Below are 9,902 nucleotides of genomic sequence, written 5' to 3'. Positions count from 1 at the left end.
ATTAATTAATCTCAATTAACGCGTTAAAGTCCCGGCCCTAATATATATATATATATATATATATATATATATATATATATATATATATATATATATATATAATATTTATCTTATTTTTTATCATACCTTAAAAAGTAATATTTTTTACTGTTTCTTTTTTAAGATATCTTTAAATATACTTGATGGTAAAGCTAAATCATAATAATAATAATCAGAAGTCATTACATAATTACAGTTATTACATATGCTTCAGAAATCATCCTAGTATGCTGATTTGGTGCTCAAGGAACTTGTATTTTCAGTGTTGAATACAGTTTTGATGATTTTGTGTGTGTGTGTGTGTGTGTAAACTATAGTAATTTTTCAGGGTTCAATTTAGGGCAAAAATTGTTACACAGCATATATAATATTAACATGAATTTTCCAAGCAATTAATATGTGAATTGCCACCTAAATTCAAAGTATGTTTTGCATTAAGAATTTTCAAAAAGAAAAGAAAAGTGCAGTGACATATTAGTAGTGACACTGTACAAACATACATACGTAAATATGGAACCCAATAAGTACAGTATTAGAATTTGTTTTCCACACTTAAGTGTCAAAATGTAATTTCATTATAAACAAAATATCAAACAAAGTGGCATCTTGAAACAAATGCATTTAAAACGTTTGAACAAATTGTTCTGTAACATTTGGTGCACACAATGATTTGCCGACTTTTATTGGATGTACTGTATACATTTAGTTTTCTTCATTCATAAGTTCACACAGGTGTCCTAGCAGAAAAGACATTGGTGTAGTTCATCATTTAAACTATGCAGGTTACATCCTCATATTTTATAAGGTTAATTGCACTATTTTAAAACATTTTGCCACAATCAACCTCACTACACAAATAAATGCAAAAATCATAATTTTATGTCACAGAAATAAGATAATTTTCTTCAAGAACTGTACAAACTTGTGGTAGACAGATACATGAGGTACATCAATGATAAAAGGACTGCATAAAATAACATACAAAAGAAAAAAAACAACTGTGATGCGCAATAATTTAGAACTACAGAATGGTGGTGAGAAAAAAAATGCTATAGGGCTCAGGGGTTGAGTAGCTTTGCACCACCACACTTGCATGAATAATTTAGTTAGTCCAATTAAATATTAGAATGTCATCAGAACATATTAATCACTTGAAGCAATGATTAAATCTTTAAAGCTCAAGTATTTACTCTTTTAAATCCAGACAACAACAGTTGTTGCCGTCAACGGGCAACAAGGTAAGACACAGGGCCCACAACCGATCTAAAATATCAAATATCCAGATAGAAATTAGTAACCAATTCTCAATGGGAATGTGCCCAAGCAACATTGCTCAAAAAAAGTTGCCCGGCAAAATTGCTCAAAAAGTTGCCCCCAGTGTATCGACAGCCTCAAGGAAAAGAGTATTCTGATGGAACTGGGCACAGTTATATTCTAACTTAGTATTTTGACAATCACGTCTTTTCGAACGGAAAGACGGTTTCAACGGCAACAACATAAACAAACGTTACTGCGCATGAGCGCTTTTGTTGACCTAACTTAACTTCCGGTAGACTTCCAAATAGAATCAATAACAACAGCCAAGTCCCTCTAGAGTAGATATTTTTTGATAACAAACAAAATGTTTGCTGCGTGGATCAGGCGGACTTAATGAAAATGCAAATTCATTATTTGCCAGCAGGAGATGTTTTAAAGCATAGACATAAAGCGCGAGAAATAGAGGATTCCCCAGTAACAGCTGTAAACGAAGCAGAGCTGGTACGCTCACACGCTGCTATCAGGCATATAACATGCAAGTCTTCCTTCAGAAATACAGCGATATAAAAACACCTGTGCTTCGTTTTGATATTTAAACATATAAATGAAAGGAATTATTATTAATAAACGTGCAGTAAGTAATGTTACTCATGTTTATTCAATGAAGCCTTTTTGAAAAAAGATCAGATTTAAAATTGTGGGGAGTCTCCAAAAATAAATAAATGTATGGGAAACACATCCCACAGCACAACCACCTGAGCCCAACTTCAGTCTACTCATCACCTTGCCTTTAACTGCGTTTGTAGAAGGCACCGCAGCCAGACCGATATACACAACACAGACTGGAAGTTAACTTAGGTCCAGGTGTGTGCGCCCGATGAAACCGTCTAGGGGTGCTCCGATCACGATCGGCCGATCGTTAATGCGCATCTCATCAGTAAAGCCGGTTCTCTAATCAGCGGTTAATTCCATCAGGTGCATGATTTCACATAGAGCAGCTGTTACTACACAGAGCCGTTGTTAACTGAGAAAATGCGCCAAAAAATGCTGAAAATGAAGTGGATTTGCGCATCTTCTCTATTAACAACGGCTCTGTGTAGTAACAGCTGCTCTATGTGAAATCACGCACCTGATGGAATTAACCGCTGATTAGAAAACCGGCTTTATTGACGAGATGCGCATAACGATCGGCCGATCGTGATCGGAGCACCCCTAAAACCGTCTATATGAATTATGAGACCCCTATCAAATCAGTATTCCATCTAGCTAGTAGTAATATATGTTAAAAAAACACGGTCGCCTTTCGTTAATAATTATAATTATGTTATACTATGATATCGAACAAATTAGAGAACTGCATTTGAAGCGACTTTATTCAGCTAGATATAGAACAAATGTAGATTTACATGAGAGCTAGTCCGTCTGCGTTTTACACAAGACATCATCGTTTCACAAAATGTACGGATATATAAAGTTAGATGAATGGATGCATACCTGTTTATCAGAATGCAAGCGAGTTCGGCATCTCTCTGTAGTTTCAGCTTGTCACGAAGCTCTCTCTATCTTGGAAATGCAACTCCAATATTTACCGTGTCTTGTTGCTTCTCTTGTCCCAAAACCATCTCGGGTCATTTATTTCACCCGTGCGTTTGCGCTTCACAGAACGTGCAGGCAAAGCATAATCATGATCCATAACTAAGTTATTGATTGAGGTTTAAATACGAATATAAACAATATAAATATAAAATATAATAGTCTCGATCAAGGCTACTACTTTTTCTTCTTCGTCTCGTCTTTGTTTCTGTTCACCTTTGTATTTGGCGGTTCCGCAGGAAGTTAGATAAACTAGAGGGGTCAAAGTTTATATGACGCCATAGACGGGCGACAGAACGTAAATAAAGAAACGTGCCGTGTCTTCTAATTAAACCATAATTTTCTCTGGATTTAAAAGTTTGTGGAAACTGTCGTGATGATATAAGTACACAACTAAAAATATATATAACATAGATATAGTGATTTCTGCTATTTTTAAAGCAGAAAAATTACATATTGCACCTTTAAATCTTTGTTGACTTAGCCAAGTACTAAACTTGTTAAACTAAACTGTTACCAATACGCAAGTTTTTATAGGAACTTAATTCTGTTAAGAGACTGTAAGTTTTATTAAATCAAAAATGAGCTAAATTGCTGCATAATTGACTCACGGGCAAAGCTAGATTTTTTTAAGACTAATTAATGCAAAATTACATTATTGAAGAACAGGTTATATAGTGCATATATTTAACAAAATGCTTCTTATATACATACATGTTCTGTTTCTTTCAACACCTTCTGATGATTGTTCATGATTATTTGCTGCAGTAACTAGTGATAAAGTGGAAGAGATTATCTGTTAAAGTGAGCTCCGCAATGCAAATGAAAACAGCACCAATCGATACTTAACTGATTTAACTAGTTAAATCTAATAGTTTTGACAGCTAACAGATTTATACTGTTTCTAATTAATCACAATAAGAGTACATTCATTTAAAAATCAAATAGATGTAAATACTTAGTATTTTTTATAGGTTTTTTTTGAGTGCACTAACATTTTACAACAAGAAGTGTCCAGAAAAAGTTTGTCGTCTTTTAAACTGTATTTTTTATTTTAATTTTATTTTATGTTAATCTTACAAATATAATTTTGACAAATGTTTTGCTTGCAGTGCATGCTTTTGCAAGTGTTCTGGATTCATTTCCCTCAGTCTCTATCATCTTTTTCTCAGTGTTGTCATTTGGCTGCTGCAGAGTTTACTCTGTGTACCTGCCAGTGGAACTGTTTAGTTCTTTAGCTTTCTTTCTCTTCCTCTCTGTCTTTGTCCTACTTGGTCACAGGGGATGCTGTGTCAGTGGCGGTCAGCTAAAGGACATAACGTGGTGCTCTCTCTCTCTCTCTCTCCTAGAGTCTGAAGGAGCTGTGTATGTATGTGTATGTGTGTGCGTGCACTTAAGAGAGATGCACACATGACTATCTGCTCTCAGGACCAGCTGTAGATCTACAACTCCATGATTGCATTAGACATAGTCAAGATGGTTTGTTTTCAGCTGTGTGTGTAGTCGTGATATGACAGGCAGTAAACACAGGCTCAGCAGCATGTTTGTGTGTGTATACATGTTATAAAGCCTTGTGATGTCAGGTGCTGTATGTTGTCTCAAAGTTGCTCACAAGATTGGTGTTGACCTCAGTAGCAAGGTTGAATTTTTATTAGGGGGGAAAAAAGAGTATTTATTTATTTATTTACACAGGACAGAACACAAGGTGGTGGAAAAGAGAACTATATAGTATATATCTACTGTAATTGAATCAGGTGGATATATGAAATTTTATATTAAATACAGTAAATATCTGGTTTCATTTGAATTTCATTTAAATTAATTTTATTTGCTGTGAATGTAGCCTTAGGTGCTGATATGGCGTAAAGCGATATATAAATAAAAATCTTACTGCCCACAAACTTTTGAATTGTTTGTGTGTATGCAAAAGAAAGTAGTTAGGAACTACTACAGTACTTGCTTTGTGAGACTTTTATTCTGAGTTACAGAAGCTTTACAACCTCTCCTAAATCTCCTAATTTATTTTCACACTAAGCTAATTCCTAATTAATTAATATGGACTCCAATTACCATTCATTTACACTAGCATGCAAAAAAAGCATATGTGATACTAAATTACACTGCAGCATCATGCAGGCCACACCAAACGGAGATTAATCACAGTAATCGAATTGACAGAAGGAAACATTAATATGGTAATTAAAGCAGGCATAAATGAAGTCATTTTTGTATTTACTTCTATTGATTTTGAACATGCATTTGTAAGATCATTTGCATACTAGTAAGCTTTCTTTTTGCTATCATTTATATGAAATCCCAGCAGGGACCATGTACTTGAAATCCTGGCACTGGGACAGTTAACAGTCTCAAGGGTACAGGGTACAGAACTCTGTGAACACCAGTAACATTTGTAAATGCTTGTTTATAGTTTGGGGACTATATAGTTTGCAGAGAAATTAGCAAAAATTTGTCATGAAGTTAATTAACAGGAAGACCAATAACAATAACTACAATGATAACTATAATGATAACTATATTAGCATCCACACCATCGGTTCACCACTGTTCTTATGAAACATGAAAAGACGCGCTGCAGGAGTACACTGACATCTTTTGAATATCAAAAAGTGTATTGATGATGTGACAGTCACCAAGACCATCAACACACGTGCGAACCAGAAGCCGTGAATGACAGCAGAGGTTCTGGGGCTGCTAAAGACCAGAGATGAAGCATTCAGATCAGGAGATAGAGCAGCCCTCAAAACAGCAAAAGCCAATCTGTCCTGTGGCATCAAAAATACAAAACGGTCACATTCTCAAAAATGCAACAATCACTTCATCGACAGCAGAGACAGACGGAGCCTGTGGCAAGCCATTCAGACCATCACTGACTACAAGCCCCCGCCACAGGCCTGTGATAATGACATATCCCTCCTGGATGCACTCAACCACTTGTATTCAAGGTTTGACATGCAGAATGACACACCTGCACAAAAACTTCCCATACCTCCCAACGACCAGGCGCTCTGTCTGTCTCCAGCTGACGTATGGAAAACCCTATCTAGGATTAACCCACGCAAGGCTGCAGGTACTGACAACATACCTGGCTGTGTACTGAAAGACTGTGCTGCACAGCTGACAGATGTCCTAACAGATATTTTCAACACCTCGCTTAGCCAGGCAGTCGTCCCCACTTGTCTCAAATCCACAGCAATCATACAGGTTCCAAAGAAATCACCTGTGTCCTGTCTAAATGACTACCATCCCATAGCACGGATTCAGATCATAATGAAATGCTTTGAGAGGTTTAGTCATGCACAACATCAAAACCAGCCTCCCCAACATACTCGTTCCGCTTCAGTTTGCATACCGTCCAAACCGCTCTACAGGTGATGAAATTTCCTCCACCTGGCTCTTACCCACCTAGAGAATAAAGACTCCCATGTTAGAATGCTGTTCATCAACTTCAGCTCAGGATTCAGCTCAGGATTCAACACTATAGTCCCACACCAACTCATTAATAAACTAAACCTATTAGGCCTAAATACATCCCTCTGTAATTGGATCCTGGACTTTCTAACTGGAAGACCTCAGTCAGTCCATATCGGCCACAACACCTCGTGCACTACCACACTGAGCACAGGTGCCCCACAAGGCTGTGTGCTCAGCACGCTGCTATTCATGATGCTGATCCTAACTGCACTGCACTGCGAAGTTCAGCTACAACCACGTCATCACGTTCGCGGATGACACAGCGGTGGTAGGTCTCATCAGCGACAGTGATGAAACGAACAACAGAGAGGAAGTGGCACAGCTGGCGAGTCTGAGAGAGCCCTGAACTCAAATCACCCGCCCTCCTCTAAAACCCCACACAAACCCCCTAGCTCCTGAAAAATTTACCATCTTACCCCCTCCAGCCCCCAAACACCCCCCAACTTTACCACTTCACAGAAAAAACTGAAACTGAACTTTTTTTTTTTTTTCTGTGCAATTTGAAGTGTGCTACATACAGGTAACACACCCTCGTCTTTGTGCACTAGACTTTTTTTCACACATTGTACTGTGTACATAATCCCCCAAAATAATGTAATATGTGTTTACATGCTCATGCACTCATTTTGCACTGTTCCCCAGCCAGCTGCTTGACTAACAATATTTCTCTTTGCACATGTACGGTTTTCTGTGAAGCATTCGTAAATTTGATATATTTTTTTCTTTTTTATAGGCAAACATTTATATAGTATATTTATCATCAAAATCTGTCAGTAGGTTAGTTGGGTATAGGTACTGTATTTATGTGAAGCATCCGTATAGTTTGTATTTTTTAGTTTATGTATAGGAAAGTATTTATAGACAGTATCTTTATAGTCCAAATCTATCAGTAGGTTAGTTGTGTATAGGTTTATACTGTTTTACTTAATTGTTGTATGTCTGTATTTATGTAGCATTGTGGTCCTGTGAGGCAAATCATTTCATTCCACTGTATGTCCACACTCAAAATGAACTTGAACTTGATTGTAGAAACTTTAAAGTTATTATTATCAACCTCGGTGTGCAGGCCTTAATACTTGATAGAACAAGTGTATATATGTATACACACCAACAAACAAGAAATATGTATTTATATATGTATAGGTTAAATGTAATTTAAACCTGGAAATAAATTGTTGAGAAGTAATTTGGAAAATTGTAAACATCATATCAAATGAATAAGCATAAATGATTCTGTACTATAAAGGTATTTTTATAATAATAATAGCTAAATATAATACATATTAATAAAAAAATTATAATTAGAAAACAGCTCAATTGAAGCATTTCACACTCATTGTTTCAGGCTTTTGGACACCCTGTAAGAACTACTGAGTAATGTGGTAAAACTGATGTATTATTTCAATAACCACCTCCTATATGACTCTTCATGCATCTATAGTAATGCTATATATTTTCTGCTGAAAAGCAAAAAAAAAAAAAAAAAAAAAAAAAAAAAATATATATATATATATATATATATATATATATATATATATATATATATATATATATATATATATATAAAAATAAATAAAAATAAATAAAAAAATAAATAAAAATAGGGAAGTTCCCCATCCTGAAGTGACACAGAGTTATAAAACCACTACCTTCAAATATCAGAGGGCCTCAATGCAATCAAACTGCCCATGCTGTTGTGATGATGACTGGAGCTTTTGACCATTGCCACATCAGCAACTTTGCCCTATTTCATTGGCCGAGCTCAAAGTTATTTTTCTTTTGTGTTTCCCAGAAGACCCAGTGATGTGATGGTGAATCGGATTTTTTTTTATGATTGAATAGGAGACACAGCTGAAGATATTTGATCCCTGAGCTAAATGCGAACACTTATCTGCACATCCACTGCTTTGTAAGGCCCACAAGCATTCATTTCCATTTTTATTTTTGCATCGTGTGCACAGTTTAATTTCTGGAAAAATGCATTCCTATGATGTGTTTTTTTTATTACATTTATGCAATGGCGTTGTGTTTATGGGTAAAACAGATGGTAAATAATGATTTTCTTTATTTTGTGGTTTTGTGGCTTACAGAGCATCAGTTTTGTTCTCTCCGTAATGTTGTTCTGTTCAGAGGGAAAAGCTTGTAAATCGATTTTCTAATGACTTAATTTTTAGGAATAATTATGTGATTGCTTGCAAAGCTCTCATTTAAATAATAATAATAATAATAATAATAATAATAATATATAAATATAAATAAATAATTATTATAATAAATAATAATAATTATTTCTATATTTTTTTCTATAAAAATAACTTATGTTTATGTTATAACAACAGATGGAATATATTTAGATCTAATAGACAAATTATGATGAGTTTGGGTTCATTTCCATCAGGAGAAATGATGTGCAATTTTGTATTATTTATGCATGTTTTATGAAGTTACAAACAAAAATGCCACGTGAAAAGTAATTTTTTTTACATTTATTTATTTTTTGTTGTGGCTCACTCAAATTTCTGATTTTATACGTTACAGCTTTATGAGGAATATCTTTAGACCTAATCAGTGGATTATGGTGAATTTGGGCTCTTTTTATCCCGGAGAATAGAGGTATTTGGTGGGGTTAAATCTGAGACCCCAGATGGATCGTAAAAGTGTATGTGTGCACGATTGCTCCCATGGTTCACTGGGCCTTGCTGTAATGCAGGTGATGAATGTGTTCAAACATCAATATGGTTTAAGTAACGAGTTCGGACTCTTCAGTCTGCCATGTTGACGTTTTTGTTTTTCTCTCCACCATGTCCCACTCTACCCTTCCCTCCCTCTCAATCTCAATATTAAAATGTCTGCTATTGTTTTATGTTTCTTGGCACTGCTCTTCCGGCTTCTTCAATGTCACCCGCTTCATAAATTCATGTTCTGCAAAGAGCAGCCTTATCATATTATATTGTAGCTGAGCTGCTGTGTTTTTGAGCGTGTGTAAGTGTGGTGTCTGGTTGCATGCTGAGGTTATAAAGAGCCATTCTGATATTTATGGGTACAACCTTAATTATGCTAATAATGAAATATATGCTGTGCTATGAGAGGATTTCTTATTGGTTAAAAGTGAATAAATGTGTTATGGCTGTGTGTGTATATTTGTATGCATGTTCACCTATTAAAGATAGAAAGTCTTGTCCAAGAAGAACGTGTAGGTAAACTCAAATGCATTTTGCATGAGGGTATGTTTGTGACCTGTTTAAGGGTGCAGTGTGACATTTTTGTGCCCCTAGTGGCAGTTCATATGGAATTGCAGTCTGTTTGTTTGAATGTATTGATACAGTGTTCATAACTGTGTGTACTTGTACAGTGTTTACCCAAACTTTTTTGTTTGGTTAAGAAAGCCGACAGGCCTGTACTCTTCTCTTCCAGCATGTCCCCATAATTGAGTAAATTTCTCTTTGATTGCACACTTTTATTCTATAATGGCCTCTTTTTATTGTGCCATAAAAGAGAAATATAGGAAAGTAATATTTTAT

Source organism: Carassius auratus, unplaced genomic scaffold, assembly GCF_003368295.1.
Source record: "Carassius auratus strain Wakin unplaced genomic scaffold, ASM336829v1 scaf_tig00215414, whole genome shotgun sequence".
Classification (NCBI taxonomy): domain Eukaryota; kingdom Metazoa; phylum Chordata; class Actinopteri; order Cypriniformes; family Cyprinidae; genus Carassius; species Carassius auratus.
This window is presented reverse-complemented; position numbering follows the sequence as displayed.